This window comes from Pinus tabuliformis, chromosome 9 (assembly GCF_031772625.1).
Source record: "Pinus tabuliformis cultivar Carrire ecotype Pingquan chromosome 9, CPIR1, whole genome shotgun sequence".
Lineage (NCBI taxonomy): Eukaryota > Viridiplantae > Streptophyta > Pinopsida > Pinales > Pinaceae > Pinus > Pinus tabuliformis.
Window position 1 is genome coordinate 213,565,768 of NC_142307.1, and position 19,556 is coordinate 213,585,323.

A 19,556-nucleotide genomic window follows, 5' to 3' on the forward strand; every position below is an offset into this window, starting at 1 on the left:
ATTTTAAGAGGTGGGTGCAGACGAGGGGAGAAGTGACAGGATGTTAATGTGATGTGACAGGGTACTTGGTGGGGTAGATTAAAGTATTTAGTGCATAGCAGGCAAATGATTTAAGTGTATGGTGGGGTAGCAGAGTGGACGAAAAATATGAGTGGAGGGGTGATTTTGGGGTATTGAAAGGTTAGGGATAGGGGATAATATACCAAAAATTATATGATACCTCAAACTTTAGAGACAAACTCTAAATCCTTTGGTTTTCTTCTGCACATGAAAATAATATTTTACATTTGATTTAGGATAAAATCTTCATTTTCTTCTTCTAATCACCATAATGCTTCTACCTACCCTTTTTCATTTCAATTCTTTTTCTAAGCTAACATTTTCTCTTCTTTCTTTGCAGGGTGCATTTAAACTACCAGACCCAAATCATTTTTCTTCTATGAAAGTGTACCTTATCCTATCACCTATCTTGCCATTGATTTAGATTAAACTATTGAATCAATTTTATTTCTACCTGGCTACTAATTTACCAAGATTAAACTGTTTGGTAAACCTTTATTCACTAACCTATTTGACATAAATTTAAATGTGTTCAGTCATGATTAAACTGTATGACTTGAACATAATTTTAGTCATTGTGGCATTCAAAAACAATTTTCACACAACCTTATTGCAAAATGAATTAAAAGAACTAACTTATTAGTAGTGGCATTTAGACTTGCAACACTTTCAATATTATTTTCTATTTTTTCTTTTGTGGGGTTCTTATTTCCTTTTTTTCTTATTTATTTTTTGACATACCCTCTTTTCATTTTCTTTTTTTCATATTTTTTTTTTGGGAAATCATTTGAATATTGAAATTTATGTACAATATAAAATTACAAATACAAAATACTCATTCACCTTGAGATCCTATAATTTATAGGACCCTAATAGTGGCTCTATCTGGGGATGTCACTTCTCCAAGTGAAGTGTCAAGAACATATGATCAATAGCCTTGAGTACTCCATGTATGTAATGTCTTCATCTAATTTCTTTTTTGTTTAAGATACTATTGGCAACTCATCAATCCAAGCTTAGGGCCTTCACTACAGCCTTCAACCTTTATTAATAAGTTACCCAATAAAAACCATAAATATTATGATATTTGCAATGATGAAATGAAAATCTGTAGGCTAAGAAAAGTAGTGCTTCAACATCCTTCCATTGACAGGACCTCCAGGTATCTCTACCCCATCTAGGTCTTTAAGATAGAATGCATTATTTCCCCTGAAAGCATGAACAATATATGTCCCATTCCAAAGATTATCAAACTTTCGATGTTTTCCTTTGTATTCTCTCCTTGAATCCCATCTTAAAACTTGGTCCCCAATGTTAAATTCATCAGCTTTTGTTCTTCTGTCAAAGATCTTTTTAACATTTTCTTGAATAACTTGGGTCCTATTGTATACTTCCTCCTTGGACTGCTACAACTCGATAGTTTGATTAATCATTCTATATACATCATTGGGTTCAACTTGCACTTCTTGAATGATCTTCATGACTGGAACTCCTAAGCAGGATGGAAAAACTGCATCCATCCCATAGACCAATTGGTCTGGTGACATGTTGGTGTCCAGGTATGAACAATTTGTCTACCCTTTTCCTACATTAATTCATCAATCCAGGTGCATACTCTTTTCAAGGTAACATGCAAGGTATATGAAAGAGCAAGGTTACACTCTACATCAACCAAGGGTTCATGATTAAGAAATCAAAGCATCGTTGTAACAGTAATGGAAATGAACTATAGAACTTAAAAATGCAATCACAACAATCTATGTAATTTGCAACAACAATAAGGAAATAGATACAACAAGTAAAAAACACACACAAAAAGGAAACACACAAAACCTGATTAGAAAAGCGGGCCCAACTCTCTGATCAGAGTTGCGTTTACTCAGAACTGAAGATAGAACAACAAAGCATTTATATTTTATTAGTCTGAAGAAAAACGGTTACAATACATATCCTGGTACGGCTAGCCCTTTGCACAGGAACGATCCATGTTTTATACAATACAGGGGGTGATAACACCTTCCCCAAAACCTGGCAACTAAATGCCAAAAAATATACATTAGTTCAAAATAGCACTAGTGCCGAGAGAGCGAGAACATAATTGGATCAAAGTTTACCCGTTGGAGTAAACTTTGAATGCACACGGGAATCTTACTGGCATATATATTACATCGCCAAACAATTGAAAACAGGAGTAATAAAATGATATACTACCAGCACCTTTCCCAGTTCAGTTGCAGCGTCCTGATAGCTATTTCTCTTCCCTGGACTGCTGCCACAGTATACGCACACGGTCTTGAATCTGGACATGGACATGGAGCTGGATGTGCTCCCTTCAGATTTCAACTCTATCTCCATTGATTATTGTCATTACAAGTTGAATCAGCAGATCTGGCCTATGCACTTTAAATAGACCGGGCAGAATATCCAATGACTCCAATTTCTTGATAAGGTAACAACTAAAAAGACAACAGCTAGATTTGGCCTGATAACCCCTAGCTTGACCATGATACGGGGTATTAATTTATATTATTTATTTATTTTATTTATATAACAGAAATTTTAGTTATTAAAAAATTAATTTTAAATATATTAATAAACTTACATTAATTTAAATTTATTAGAAATGTGTACTAGAATAAGTCAAAATAAAATATTATAATAAGTAAATTATTAAAAATAAATAAATAAATAATTTCAAATATATTAATTAATAAGAATAAGAATAAAATTAAATTTGAACTGTTAAATAAAAATATTAGTTAATTATAACGGCTAGTTTGACCATGATAAGGGCTACTTTGATAAGGTGTATTTATTTATTTAATAACAATTTATTTTTTATTTTTTATTTTTTTTTAAATTCGGTTATTAATATAGAATAAATTAATAAAATATAATAGGTAACTCATAAAATACATTAATTTCAAATATATTAATATATTAATAAATTTAAATTAATTTAAAATTGTTTGAAATACATAATAGAATAAGTAATACTAATAATAATAACATAAATAAATAAATAATTTCAAATATATTAATTAATTTCAAATATATACTAATAAGAATAAAATTAATTTTAAATTGTTAGATAAAAATATTAGTTAGTAAAAAATTAGAGAACCCCAGGGCTTGGAAATATAAAAATTAATTCAAGGTCTATTTAATGGTAAAAATAGTATTTTAAAATTAACCTTATGTAAATTAAGTTTGAATTGATTAATAATAATAATAATAATAATTTTAACATATTAAAATTAAATAATAGTTTAAATTAATAATTAAAATAGATTTAAAATTAATTTTCTTAGATAAATTAAGTTTAAATTAATAGTTAAAGAGTTTTCAAAAAAATAAAAATAAATAAATAAATAAAAATAAATTACCGTATTAAAAATTAATTAATCGATGAAATAAGGGAGGAAAAGAAAGAAAACGACTAGGAGGAGAGGGCTGGGATCCAACAACTACTGATCTTCCAACCATCCTCTCTATTGAGATTGTTCGGTCTTTTTTCAATCTCCAGGGCTTCCTTAAATTTCGGGTGATGGAATTGCGACACTCTAGCAATCACACTAGCCTCCTCGATGCAGACATGATGATTGGTTTTCTCCACATGCTCTACTAAAGCGGAAGACTTAGTTCTCATATGCTTGAGGTCAGCTGCGTGCTTACTAATCCTTTGATTAATGGAGCGACCACTCTCACCAATATAGGGGGTCCCACACGAACAAGGAATAATATAAACCCCTTTCATGTCCTTAGGGTCGATGGGATCCTTTACAGATCTGAGGGATTTACGAATGGTGTTGAGAGGTCTAAAAGATGCGGGTACATTATGCTTCTTAAGAATCCTCGCAATCTTATCCGTGGTCCCCTGAACATATGGAAGATGGACACTAGGAATCCGCTCTTTAGGCCCTCTTTTGGTTAACGAATTCTTAGCTGCTTTGAGGAAAGCCTTTTGTCCCAAGTGTCTAATATAATCGTTTTCAACAAAGACATTAAGGAGGTGGGCTTTCTCCTCCTCGAAGCTCTTATCATCAGAGATCCTTAAGGCACGAGTTGCAAGGGTGTTGAGAACCCCCAACTTCTGGGTCGGGAAATGGTGGGAACTAGCATGAAGATACTGCTCCGTATGAGTTTTCTTGTGAAACACTCAGTGGGAGAGGGAACCATCCTCATTCTTAGAGATAAGAATATTAGGGAACGGGAGGCAACCATTAACCTCTTGTTCCATAGTGAACTTAATAGCTCAGGATTGATTATTGAGATGATCAAAGAAGAGATTTAACTCCTCTTGGCCATGAGACCAGATGACATTAGTGTCATCTACGTACCTTTTCCAAAGTTTTGGAAGGAGACGGGCTGAGTTCAGAGCCTCAGATTCAAAAGCCTCCATAAACAGATTAGCAACCACAGGGGATAAGGGTGAGCCCATGGCAACCCCACAAGTTTGCTCAAAGAACTCTCCTTCAAAACTGAAAAAGGTTGAGGTGAGGCAGATCTCAACTAACCGAGCGATATCAGGATCAGTAAGACGATTGATCACATCCATTGCCTCATTTATAGGGATGCAAGTGTAGAGGGAAACAACATAAAAAATGACCAGAATGTCTCCAGGGTCCACTTTGATGTCCTTGAGCTCTTCAATAAAGGAGGCCGAGTCTTTCACGAAGGATGCTGTACGACCAACTAAGGGCTTAAGCTTCAAGGCTAGAAACTTAGCAAGAAGATAGGTAGGACCTCCAATGGTGTTGACGATATGCCTAAGGGGAGCTCCTTCCTTATGGATTTTAGGGAGCCCATAGATTCTAGGCGTGAGAGGATTGCTCTCAATGAGTTTATGGTGCAGGGAACTCATTGAGTCAAAGGATTTAATAGCAAGGGCTACAATCTTGGATATCCTCTTTAATGGGTTTTTGGGAAGCTTCTTATAACTACCACTATTGTGAAGATGATCTAACATTTTATTGCGGTAGTCTTCCTTGTTAAGAATGACAGAAGCCCCCCCCTTTTCAGCCTTCAGAACAACAATATCTTTGTTCTGATTTAAGGATTTTAGGGCTTCAAATTCATCTCTATTAAGGTTGCTCCTAGGAGGCTTAGCCTTCCTAAGAATAACAGCGCAATCCTGCCTAATAGTATTCTTAATACTATCAGGTAAGCCCCGAATTCCATATTCTATGTCACAAATAATGTCATCAACAGGGATCTTTTTAGGGGCCAAGGCAAAGTTTAGACCTTTGCTTAAAACGTTAAAAACAGAAGCGGGAAAAGAAAAACTAGATAAATTAATAACTTTATTATTAATATGAGAGGAAGAGGGAGGGTTAACATCACTTAAATGACTCTTCCTTGATTTAGAGTTAACGTCTCTATGTAAGTTAAGCCTTGTTAGCTTATTATCATAGTTCATTATCCTCCTATTCCTAGAGCAATATTTATTTACTCTTTCATTATTATTTATCATATTAATATTATTATTATCAATATTAGTATTATTAATAGTGTTATTATCCTCATTATTAACAATGAAATTGATCTTATTACTATTATTATTAATATTGTCAACTTTATTATTATTATTATTATTAAAGTTGTTTATTTTCAAGATGATTGAAACATTTTATGGTTCACACTTGCTAGTTCAAAACCTCAACACAAATAATTTGATGTAATGGATTTGGAAGAGACTGATCCAAAGCTTTTCAAGTCACGGAACCATAAAACTCAAGAAACCTTTCTAATCTTAAAAATGAAAATGAAATGTGACAACCACCTGTGGAGACATGAGGATATGGGGAATAACCCTGCCATTGAGAATACATTTTCAGAACATCGTCAAGATTCTAAATAGTATTTTGGTATGCTTTTCGTAAGAACAATTATTCAAAATTCCACCATAAAAGCCTTGCAGCAATGTTGTAAACAAACTCGGGGAGTTCGGAATTTATGAATATAACTTACCCTAATACGTGGCCATCGCCATTATAGACTGCTTGTGATACCAAACCCATCAATCCTAAGCTTCCTCCACCATAAACAAGATCTATGTTCCTGGAAACCTGAAATAATTTCAAAATCGATGGCCAAGAGGTCAGTCATTAATTTGGCAAAAAAATAATATAGAAGCAAGGGAGGAACCAGACCGAAACAAAATAGTGTAAATGAAGAAAACATTCAGGCTTTTCAGTAGCAAGAGGAATTATGTACTTAAAAATTTCTTTCAAAGGAAAATAAGTCTGAATAACCAGAAATATACAACTCTAAACTCTTACCACTTTACCCCTTTTCAATAGCAAGAGGAATTATGTACTTAAAAATTTCTTTCAAAGGAAAATAAGTCTGAATAACCAGAAATATACAACTCTAAACTCTTACCACTTTTAAGTGAAAATAGAGGACTAAGGGGAAGAGATAGATGATGTTAAGAAGAATAATACTATGGATTACCTCAGTAAGACTTCTCGGATCCAGATAAGCAGCTGCACTCTTCACTAATTAGACTCGGGTAGTAAATAGCTCTAACCCACCCACATGGAAACCTTATAATACATAGAACCACTTAATGGTACATAGAAGCACTTAATGGAAGAGAAGAGGCAAGGGAAGAAAGTTTTACACGTATTGCAACAAAATTCATAGAAGATGGATGCTTTATTTTTTATTATTATTTAAGTTTTTATATTGGACAAAAAAATATAAAAAGATTAGAGGTTATAGGTGTTGTATTAAAGTTTAGGATTTATAAAATTGTATGTTTTATAAAAGTTAAGAAGAAAGATGAATGAGTAATTGGAATAAATATTTTGTATTAAAAAATGTTTTCCACAATTTATAATGAAGAGATGTGTAATTCTTTTAATATTTAATTATATATATATATATATATATATATATATATATATATATATATAACAAACTAATTATAGATAAAATATTTTAGTAATAATTTTATATTAACATATTTAAAACAGAAAAATAAAATAATTATAACTAAAAATTATACATATAATATGTTCTTTTATAGTTTTAAATTCATTTTAACTTTAAATTTATTATATATCTAAAATAATAAATTTTTTAATATATAAATTATTTGAAATCAAAAAAATTTGCAAAAGGATTTACAAGTTTAGAGAATTGATACTTTTCTTCACTTATAATAAATTTAGAGGTAACATCAATTTCTACTCATCTATAAATCTACTCTTTTAAAAAAAAATATTTTTTTATATATTATAAATTAAAAGTTAAAATTAATATTTATTAATCAATGCTTTAATTGACTATCTCTCTGTTATGAAATGTGATAAAAACTATAAGATTAAAGGTTCAAATCGCTATAAGTCAAGTTAACCAAAAAAAATCATTAATTTATAAATTAATCAATTATTATAAAAAAATCACTATAACTTTTAAATAAAATTTAAAAACTAACACGATTTCCTTATTATAAAAAATTATATAAATTGTGAGAATCTAAGTTCAATTTCATATGAATATTTACAGAAAAATTAAATTAAATTAAATTAATAACTAATCTGATAAACCAACATAATCACCTTAAAAGCAACTAACTATTATAGTAATAAAAGTGCTAATATCCTCAGAACAATACCAATTCTGTAAAAAAAAAATAAAAAAAATCTGTCACTTAATGCTTACATGGAAAAACAAAACATCATAATGCTATTGACTCTAAAAACTAAAGATCATAATGCTTTATTGACTATATTAGGTGAAAATATTCAAAGTACTCGTAAGAATGATCATAGAAATTGCTATTGACTATATAGGGTGAAAATATTAAAAATGCTTTATTGACTATATTGATGAAAATATTCAAAGTACGAGTAAGAATGATCATAGAAATTGCTATTGACTATATAGGGTGAAAATATTCAAAGTACTAGTAAGAATGATAATAGAAATTCCTTTGATGCATGATTACCATACTATCCATGACCTATTTGTGACCTATTTGTAGTAAGAAATGAAGATATATTGAGGAAACCAGAAACAGTCTGCTTATCCATGACCTATTTGTCGCATGAAATGAAGATCTTTTCACTTGACCAGGAACCGTCATGACCTATGTGTGGTATGAAGTGAAGAATGAAAGAATGTCCATGATAATGTCTTATTCATGACCTTTGTGTGGTATGAAGTGAAGAATGAAAGAAGCTTGTAATGTTTATTGAATACACAGGATTTGTAATAAGTATTAAAAAATACTCACTTACATAAATGTATCATTTCAATATAATTACATTTCAAAAAGTTAGTTTTTATTATAATGTAATTCTTAATTTCACACGGTTCGAGTTCGAATTCAAGTTCGATAATGATTAAGTTTGATTTGAATTTAAATTTTCCAATCAGGTTCGAATGAGGTTCGGCATTAGGTTCGATTATACATATTTTTCAATATATATATATATATATATATATATATAGAGATATATATATATATATATATATATATATATATATATATATATATATATATGACAAAATAATAGAAAATTCAAAAAGGACAACTAATTGGCAACCCATAATCAGTGAAAACTGAGAGAGGCGAAGCGAGCTCTTGGCGCGGCGGAAACCTAGGGTATCTCGGCTCTGGTTGCAGCCTGTGCCTGCGGCGGCTGGGCTTCCGCTGGTGGGGGTACTGCTTGCCCATCTGGCTGCCTTCGTCTGGTGCTTTGTGCTGCCAGTTTCTTCCTGCTCCGGGGCTTGCTGCATCTGGTGGTTCTGCGACCCTCGCGCAGCGCCCTTCTTCATCCTTCCTCAGCGAGACTCGATTCTTTCGACCTCAACTGGTGTATCCGGGTAGGCTGCCTTCTGCACGGCCGTGGTCCGGGGTTTTGTTTCGTGCTTAGCGGCGGCGGCGTTTCCTCGGCTTCCTCGGCTTTTCTCTGTTCACCGACCCTTCGTCTTGGCGGTTTAAGCAAGGGTTTTGGGCCTTTGTTCTTTGTACTGCGCCGCTGTGCGGGTTCGCGGGGTTTCGGCTTCCTGACGTTCTTCATGGGGGCGAGGTGGCTGCCCTAGCCGCCTCTGCCCTCGAATCCGACCCGCCTCAACTCTTGTCGGGACCTGTTTTGGGCTCCCTTGCTGAGGCTGGGTTCTTTTTTGGTCCTTTGCTTGTAACCTTTGTAGCCATGGAGAGTGTTGAGGGATCTGAGGTGTGGAGTCTTTCTCTGCACCGATTCGTGCCGCTTTCTATGGCTGTTGCGGGTTGTTTCTTTTTCTGGTTGGACATATGGGAGGATTTCTTCCTCTGGCTTCTGAGGTTATTGGTGGAGAGTTGAGGGGATGGGGGAGGTGTCTACCTCTACCATTTCGTGCCTCTCCCCCCTGTTATTTTGGCAGCCATTTTGAAATATTTCTGTACTCCTCTGGAGCTATAGTTTATTTACTGTTTTATTTTCTTGTAAAGGGTAGGCGTATACTCCTCCCTGTATCTGGCTGCCCTGTCTGTGGGCTTTATCTTCTGGAGGCCCTGCTGAGGGCTATATCTGCATACTTCCCAGAAGTATTGGTTATTGTAAGTGGTTTACCCACAATACTGCATATGCGTTTTCAGCATCTACAACATGTAATTTTCTGAAATTAATGGAAATTATGCGCTCTATTTCTTCGGAAAAAAAAATAAAAATTCAAAATTCAAAATAGATCCATAAACACATGAATACAAATTCTTATTAGTAGCAATACATGAATAAGGTTGTCATAATAATTGAAGATGCCCATATGAGGCTCATTCTGCCAAAATTAATAGTAAGATATATTTACGAAGGACATTATCTTCCACTTCTAACAAGCACATAAATAATTGACTAAAAAAACATTACATAGACCAGAATTATATTGGAGCTATATGTTGAGTTCTCTGAAAGAAGTATCAATTCAGTTCTGGAAAGAGACCTCATGGAAAAGTGGTTGGAGTTCCCAACTATTTTGGGAAGAAGGAATGCAATTTCTTTATCTCATGGAAATTTTTGGGATGTCACTCTCTAAAGAGAACAAAACACTAGTTTTGAGTACAATGGTGGATGGATTGAAGACATTTAAGCAAGTTTTACATGCATGCACTTGATTATCAATAGTTTTATATAAACTTTAAAACGTATTATTGTTTTTTTACTGTTATGTGGAAATAGGAAATTTAAAGACATTGCTTTCAGCAATGATTTCCAACAGCCAATAAGCATAACAAGGAAATGAGAAACATGGAAATCCTATGGATTTCAAATTAACGCCTCTTCTCATACGCTTATCCTTTATACTAAATTAAAATAAGTTAAAATTGATCCAATGTTTTTTACTTATTTATATGACATTTATGTGTGCCTAGTTTCAGCAATGACTACAAACAGTCAATAAACAGAAAAAAGAAATGATAAGCATGGAAATCTGGCTTTCAAATTAACAACTCTTCTCAGATGAGCATTCTTTATACTAACTAAGTTAGGTTAAATTCGATTCAGTGTTTGTTACTTAATATATATGACATTCAGTTGTGTTTCTAGTTTCTACTATAGTGTAGCCTTGCGGCTGATATATTATTTTGGGTTTTGAAACACTTTTTTTGTAAATTTTTCACCTATGTCCAAAACACCAATTCACCCTTCATTTTTTATCATTTCATTTCTTGCAGAATAGAAATAAAGCGAGTAACAACCAGATAATGAAGGGACTAGTTGTCAACCTAGTTGTTGCAGAAGTAGCAGTTCAGAAGTGTTTATGAAACTTCGAAGAGTGCATTTGCTGCCGAACACAACGATAGAGCAGTTCAAATGGTAAAAGTTTTAAGTTCGCGATTAGGTTCGTTTAGGTTCGATTGAGTTCGATGAGGTTCAGGTTTGACTTGAGGTTCGACTTTTAGGTTCGAACCTGAACGAACTTAATTTTTTTTTTTCAAGTTTGTCGAATTTCGAACCTGAAACGTGATGTTCACCAAACCCTGTGACATATAAGCTGACTCTACAAGCAATTTTGAGATGTACCATGTTCAAATTATTTCTGAAAGATATATGTTACAGTGGTAAGCAAAGATTTAGGTAGAAGAATATTATGCAACATGAATACGGTAACCCCATACTACATTGAAAAACTTGGACTTTTCTATATATACATAACTCTAATTTTATTTAACCTAATCAGCTGACAGAAATACAAAATGGCAGAGATTTCAAACCATAAAATCCTGGAGGCAAGACACCGAGTTTCTGTGAAGTTTTCCCAATATCAACCTGGGATACAATGGAACTATAAACAGAATGACAAATTGACTATATAGATTCTTCATGCCTAACCTAAACACCAAATGGAGGAGTAAACTTCCAAGGAACACAAGGAATCGTAGTGAGAATTGCTTGTTTAAACAATGATGCCTAACCAAAAACCAAATGGAGGAGCAAACTTTGAATGCACACAGGAATCTTACTCGCATATATATTACATGGCCAAACAATTGAAAACAGGAGTAATAAAATGATATACTACTAGCTCCTTTCCCAGTTCAGTTGCAACATCCTGATAACTATTTCTCTTCCCTGGACTGCTGCCACAGTATACGCACACGGTCTTGAATCTGGACATGGAGCTGGATTTGCTCCCTTCAGATTTCAACTCTATCTCCATTGATTAGTTTCAGTCTATCGATACCCTAAAACCCAAAATATCTAAAGCTCTCTTTTGCAGGGGAAGATGTCCTCTTTTCCCTTTGTGCTCCAACGCGCCTGTGTCAATCCCAAGGTCCGTAACCCAACATGACATGACATGACATGACATGACTCATTATATGTAAGGGCGTTTCACCACTTTTATATTGTTGCAAATCCCAACCCTCATGAACCCTCTATTTTGAAAAACGGTACGGGAATCTTGAATAAAACTGACCTAAAATCTAACGGAAACCACCATGAAACACTGAATAACTGGCAATATTGAATGGATCAATTCATTCCTTGGATTTTTTTCCAAAAACAGAAACTAGTTGCTTTTTGAAAGGAAGGTGAGAAAGCTCCAAATTTGGGATATGAATGTTTCATGCCATTTGCCTTACTGTTAGAAAAAGACTTGAAATAGAAACTCTTTTGAAAGGCATGCTCACATGGAATCTTTAAATTCCAAGCTAGCTTTAGAATATGGATAATTTTAATTTATATCATGGAAACAATGGCAGCCCTGCGCATTGGCTTGGTGGCCAAATCGAATCATTACATTAAAAGTGGTGTTCAGGACATGGTTAGTTATTGGAAGCATCGCGACTTAGAATATATGGCACAAACTTTATACACAACGAAAGGGAAAATCCATAGGAATATATGATTTAAATCATAACAAAATTATACAAAGCATATAGAGAATACCATATAACTAGCAATTGTCCCAAAAGGTACAAAGAGAGGCCGATAGAATTATTAAATTGGAATTGTTGAATATTTCTAGAAGAGTTAATTGGTTTGTGTAAAACCTTGTTTTCTTGGACTGGATCATCGTGAAATTACTTTTCTTTAGATGTTTTGTTATATCTATATTACAAGGAACACATTGAATGTCTTATTTTATTTCTGCTATCCTTACTAATATCCTTTCCGTGCTTTTTCTTGATCAATATGATGAAAGATTCCATTATCCTTTGGTCAAAGTCCTCACCTGCATATTAGTGTACATCCCGGTAAGTTCAAAGCTCGAAAGCCAACCAAAAAAGTCAATGATAACCACAGTGCACGTATTCAAATTCAAATTCGTAAGGTAAAACTGCTAGAGAGAGTTCAGACAGATTACCTCAAAGATGGGTATCACCGTTTGTAGCCAAACCCTCAAAAAATTTGTTGTCAATAGTTAGAACAATGACATCAAACGTGCCACCGCCAAGATCAGAAACAACAATATTTTTCTCTCCACCCTTCTTGTCCAAGCCATAAGCTATCGCTGCAGCTGTGGGTTCGTTGATAATACGAGCTACATTCAAGCCAGCAATTGCATTAGTACAGACAAACATACACATAATTTCTACAAACTCAGAAGCCCTCCTACCTCTTTATTTGCCCTAATTTCCATTATCTTGGCCGTCTCCCCTAATTACATCTGTCCCTATTTCTAGAAGCTATTTCCACCTAATCCTAACAAATTTTCTACATCTATCCCTTAAGGACACCCTGGCATAACTTCCTAACTAACCAGATTCCCTAAATCAAAATATCACAAAGAGAAGAAGACTTTTGCTCGTGCATAAAAAATGCAGGTTACAATGAGATCTTATCTGACAAGAAAATACATCAATTTAGCGACCATCAACGTAAGGTCACTAATGGTACAATTAGCCCATCATCTAAGGATTAAAGCATCGAGCGAAAATCTTATGGTCTAGGAGGAGAGATCGAAATGTTATTCATTATTGGTTGTTGCATGAAGAAGAGCATTTGATGTGTGGGACCAATACTCTGTCACCAGCCTCCTGAATAACGATCTTTCTCTCTCCATCAGTTTCAATGGATGATCACACTCCACCATCTCACCTGCATGAATTCAAGATCATAATAGTTCAAATTAGATACAGGTGAATAGATCTACTTTCAGTACAGTACCGTCCATTTCCTCGAGAACAACAAATTCAGATGAAACCAATCCATGCATACAACACAAAGATAAGATAGAATGATAGGGCCTTACCATCACTGATGGCAACAACCATGTCACTGTCTATAACAGTAGGTATCCTATGTGCAACAGTAATTACAGTGCAACCTGCAAATTCCTTTCTAATTATTGTTTGGAGAATGACATATGTAGCATCGTCTATTGATGTTGCTGCTTCATCTAGAACAAGGATTCGACTTTTCCTTAGCAATGCACGTCCCAAACAAAACAATTGTCTTTGCCCAACACTCCAATTCTCTCCATCACTCCCCACTGCATTTTATTGATCTTTTAGAGCCACAAAAAACTTCCAAATCTAACAGCCAAATTCATGGCCATGTCAAAGAATTTTATTGCATTCAAAAATATATATTTACTACAAAAATAACCAGGTGCATATAAGCCATCCACCTTCCCTCTTACAATGTCTCCAAGTTGACACTTATTCAGAACCTTAATCAAAGCAGAAAATAAATTCATGGCATTATTTATTTTTTCATTCTACATATGATAAACTCAGTTAGAGATTATGTTGAATAGAATTTACATACTTCCCAAATTGTTAACTCTGAGTGCTCAGATAATGGATCTAGGTTGAAGCGAATAGTTCCATGAAAAAGAGTTAGCTCTTGAGGAATAATCCCAAGGCGTGACCGCAAATCATGAAGCCCAATAGAGGTAATATCCAAACCATCTATGGATTCTACCCCCTGCAGGTTCAACTAATCGAAAAATAGTACTAATGAGAGCGGTTTTCCCACTTCCCATTCTGCCAACAATCCCAATCTTTTGCCCTCTTTCAAATGCACATGTAATGCACCGTAAAACAATGGGACTGTTGGATCTATATCTAATCCGCACACGTATCAAATATATTTGATTGAAAACATCATTAACCATTCAAATTTATAATTTGAACAATCATCTTTTTAGAAAACACAACTCAGATACCTTCAAGTCATGTAACTCCACCTTCCCATGCGAAGGCCAATTATCTGGTGGTCTGTGATCTTCTATAACGGCTGGTGCCTCACTACGAATGTGCATATACTTTTTGATGCGTTCTACAGAAACAATGTAGTTTGCAAGTGTACATTGGTTTTGAATACTTTTAACCAACGATATGTTCAATGATAGACCATAAGATAGGTCCATCCCAACGAAACCTGCACCATTTCAATTTGTTAGGCATGATTAACTTATATATAAAAGTGTCCAGTAACAGCAGAAATCTCCCACAGTTGACATTTAGTTTCATTGTTCAACTTCATACCAGGATTGAAGCTGCCCTTTGGGAGTAGAACCATAGCAAGAGCAGAGGAGCAAATAACAGTTGCATTTAACATCTCTAGACGCTGGATCAACCATTCATTTGCTGAGAAACCGTAGAAAAAGGGGCTCGATTTTTTGTCAATAAGGTCTAAGTTCTTCTTGAAGAACTGATCCTCAACCCTGAAAGCCCTAATGGTCATTGTTCCTGCTATGGACTCGCCAAAATGATTTGCAATAGGTGATTCGTTGTACCATTCAGTCTCATAAATTCTTTAGCAGAAGAAAAATAGTATTTCTGATTAAATTGAACAAACAAAAAATCAGTTATAATTTCTCTCACAATATTGGCAGTCAAGTAAAGAGTCTTCTCAAGAAACTTGTGTGAATTAGCGATTTACCTGGAGTCGAAAGGCCAAATAAATCAATGGAATGGCTGCAAATAAAACTTTCCATGTCACAACAGCCACAACTCCAAGACTGTTGTAAGCAATCATGGTAGATGACATGCACATGACAAAGCTGAAAGGAATGTCTACGTCAAGAATGTTGAAATCTGAAGAAACCTGGAAAAGGAGGTCGACAAGATAAATGTCAGTAGCTTTCTACCCTCGTGTATGTTAAATTTCACTTTTTGTCAAAGACTTAATTACGTAAAGAATGAAGCCTATCGTAATTATGTTTACTCTGCTGAGAACTCTTCCCAATGGAGTTGCATTAAAGAATTCCATCGGTGCTCGGAATAAAGAAGTCAGAAGCTCAGAAAAGAAGGATGTTGATGCATTAAGCCCCAAAAGAACGATGAAAAGTGACCGAAGGAATAGGAAAAATATAGATGTGAACTGAATGGCTGAGTACACTATTATTAACCTTAATACACCGATTTGAGGACTTTGCAACTTAGCAGCCATCCAAGTATTTCCTAAAATCTGCCCAATCAAGAATATAAGATGACCAAGACCAGCACATACACAATATAAGAAACCTTTATTCTGTTTCAAATAGTCAATGTATGGCTTCAGACCGGTGTCCCCAACTTCCTTCTCTTCCCTTTTAACTAGCTGATCCCCGTTAGAAGCTATATTTGAAATCAGTTTTTCTGTCTGACTTGCTGCTTTGAATATCTCTCTCTTCCTTGACATGTTCATCTTTTGTGGATGGCTTTGTCGCTGCTGATTCATTGGAACCAACAGTGTTCTCGTTTGCATTCACAAGGTCCCTAAATGCCTCACTTGAGTATAACAGTTCCTGATATTGCCTGGCTTGATGAATCTCACCGTCCAACATCAGCTGCAAAAGAGAGAAACTTCAGTGTAGAAATTAACAAAAGAGGTCAAAACTATTAGCATTAAATTATATGTCAAAGTTACAGAAAATATTTTAATGTGCCATCCATCAGAAAACTTTGCCAAAAGGATGTTTCCAAGCAAGCAAATAGCTTCCACATGACTAGGATAACTGTTTACTAGCCATAATAGCATTAAATGCCGGGAGAAAATCAACTGGTGTGTTACAAGAATTACTGTCTTTTTTGACAGTGTTCCCATTATATATTCCTACACATCAAAATATGTCTATTAGGAAGCTAAGAAAAACAAAAAGCATTGCTATAGAAAGCTGCAACGCACAAAATTAGCACTAGCTACATAATAATTTCAAAACCTTTTATATCAAAAGGAAATGACCATATTAACCTTAAATAAGCTAGTAGCAGTATGAGCATCAACAACACTGAAAGATCATCCAAAAGATAAATACCAGAATCTTGATATAAAGCATGGGCAAGCTGTATCCGCTGTTTCTGGCCACCACTGAGATTGATAGCTCTTTCTCCTATTTCAGTCAGATCACCAAAAGAAAAATTCAGGAGATATTTGTACAGCAAATACTTTAAGATAACCTCCTGATATTTCTGCTTCTCCTTGTGGCGTCTGAATAATATGTTGTCTCGTACCGTTCCTGTTTGAATCCATGCAGTCTGAGAAATATATGCGAGGGTGCCACAGAGCTAGAATTGGAGCGGCACGGCTGAGTACAATGAGAAAAAAATACACCAATTTAAATGGTTGATAATATTAGGTTAAACTCGGCAATTCCAACGAGCTCCTCGCTGAGCCACTTCCGATTCGAAGGCGACGTAAGCAAGCTGGCATACTATTGGAGATCCCTAGTATCCTTGTGCATACTCTTGGCAGCCTTCTTCCTGGCGAGCGCAAATACTAAAGCATCCATACCATCCTCATTAATATAAACCTTGATATTGACCTCATCCTTACAAGGCACTATAGAATGATACATCGTCGAGATCAGATCATGTCTGCTCTGAAGCTCCATGGTCGCCAACAGGCGCTGGCAATATCGGCGCCCGCTGGCATAAAACTTGAAGACAATCTATCCTTTCAGCAGCAGGGGAGTATCGTTTCCCTCCTCAGTACGTAATAGATTAAATTTTTTCTCAAAGATCCTGTCCTTCGTTGCAAATTGCGTCGCCTAGGCGATCATGTCCTTCGTTGTAAATTGCGCCGCCTAGGCTAGGGAGATCTGCTCGTGTTGTCGTCGTTGACAGCAAAGGCGATCATGAAAGTGATGCAGAAGAACTCTTTGTAGTAAGACTGAGGGCCTGCGGGGATCAAAGTTTTTGCATAACAGGGCCAGGTTCAATGTACATTAGAATTCAGAATTTAATCAATATTTGGAAAAAGCAGTGAAAGTGCAGTGCATGCTTGCGAGATGACACTTCAAATCAACGGTTTATGACACTTCAAATCAACGGTTGAAAGTGTTTCACTTGATCCAACGGAGGAGAGTGAAAGTGTTGACAATTGTTGATGCATAGGATCAGCTGATTCAATTTACCAGTTAAATCATTCTCGACTCCTACCAACACTGCAAAAAATTGCTTCTCTTGACATGGGGGTCCTTACTCATTTGACCAAGCTATGTAATTCTGCCATCCAGAGGTCTCCACTAAATGATAAGGATTGTTAGGGTTAATACCATTCACAACGAAATTTAAAGCTTCTAATTAAAAATGGGCCTAGTTGACAAAGTGATCCAAAGGTTCTACCCATCCCTCTTCTATGTTCTTAGAGAGCACCACCCCAACCTAATGGATGCGCTCAAATTCGACCGTTTTAATATACTAATTAGGAGAAAAAGGGAGCCCTTCCACAATATTTAATAAAGATGTACAAATTCCTAGATGGAGAGAACCATGTGTCACATCCATCTTCATCCCAAGTGCTAATGTGGAGGGTTCACCCAAACGGAAGCATTCTCGATAGGATCTTTGGAATAATCCACCAATTCCTCACCAATTCCTCCTCCATACCGAGTTTCCACCCTATCACGTTTGAAAAAAAATCGATAATTAAACTGACTGTGTCTACTCTCTGCTGCAAGACAAAGCACCTAACAGTGCCTACGATCACTGAAACCCTAGCTTCACACTAGTATGGAAAATAGAAACCTTCCTCGCAGTCCTAAAGTGTATGCAACGGGCTGGGAAAAGCAAGTGATACCGCCCAAATAGATCACACAGTTATCTCCCACGAAGAAAATCCCATTAACGAAGAAAATCCCATCCAACCTCTTGCGAAGGCTTCCGACGCAATGTCCCTAACCGCAAAGCCATCTCCAAACCCCACTTTTATTAACAAAATGTTCGTAATATAATATTATAATAATGTATTCAATTATATAAATAAAATATTAGTATATAAATATTTTTGAAATATTACAATTATATAAAGGTGTCTAATTATTAAATGGTTTTTTTTTGGAATTTAGCAATATAATTTAGGAAAAATTGTAATTTTAGTTATTTAAATGTATTTTTAAATTTCTAAATAAATTTTGTATTTTGGAAAACCTTTATCACACTTAGTGTCTATAAATTACATGACTTGTTTCGATAGATTACATGAATCATATTTATGATTTAAAAAAAAAATTATGCCTCACAAAATTAACCCAAAATAAAAAAGCCCAAAAAGAGAAAACAACTTATAATAATTAAACTATGTTATATAAATAAAATATTAATATGTTATAATAATTAAATTGTTTATATAAATAAAATATTAATATGTTATTTTTTCAATCAAAGGTTTGGAATTATAATTTTGTTAGAATTATAATATTTTTTTATTTTAGATTTTAGAGATTTATACTAATTTTGATAATATTTTTCCAATTAACCATATTATAAAATATTTAATATTTGTTTTGGATCATTTTTTATATTATAAAAATATATATATTTTTTATAATAAAAAATTATTATAAATCGAAAGAAATTAAAATTTTTTATTTATCAAATTGAAAATAATTTAATTCATTTATTTATTAAATTTATATAGAGTCAAAATTAATCAAAATATGTCTATGAGGCTTTGAATAGATGATGATGTCATTGATTCAATTCCCACCAAGCTTACAAAAATTAATGAAATTATTATTATTATAATTATTATTAATTATTATTATGAGACGTAGTCAAATATTTACATAACAGGACATGCCATTAGTCTAGAATTTGAAATTACATAATAGCACAAGACAAAGTCTTT

At 34.3% G+C, this 19,556-nt stretch overlaps 2 pseudogenes; both read right to left on the reverse strand.

The window, feature by feature from the left end:
* LOC149147912 (cytokinin riboside 5'-monophosphate phosphoribohydrolase LOG1-like) overlaps window positions 1-11,712 on the reverse strand; it is a 47,674-nt pseudogene extending 35,962 nt beyond the window's left edge.
* A 1,752-nt stretch (window positions 11,713-13,464) lies between these two features.
* On the reverse strand, window positions 13,465-17,283 carry LOC149147913 (ABC transporter C family member 10-like; annotated as a pseudogene).
* Window positions 17,284-19,556: the final 2,273 nt, after the last annotated feature.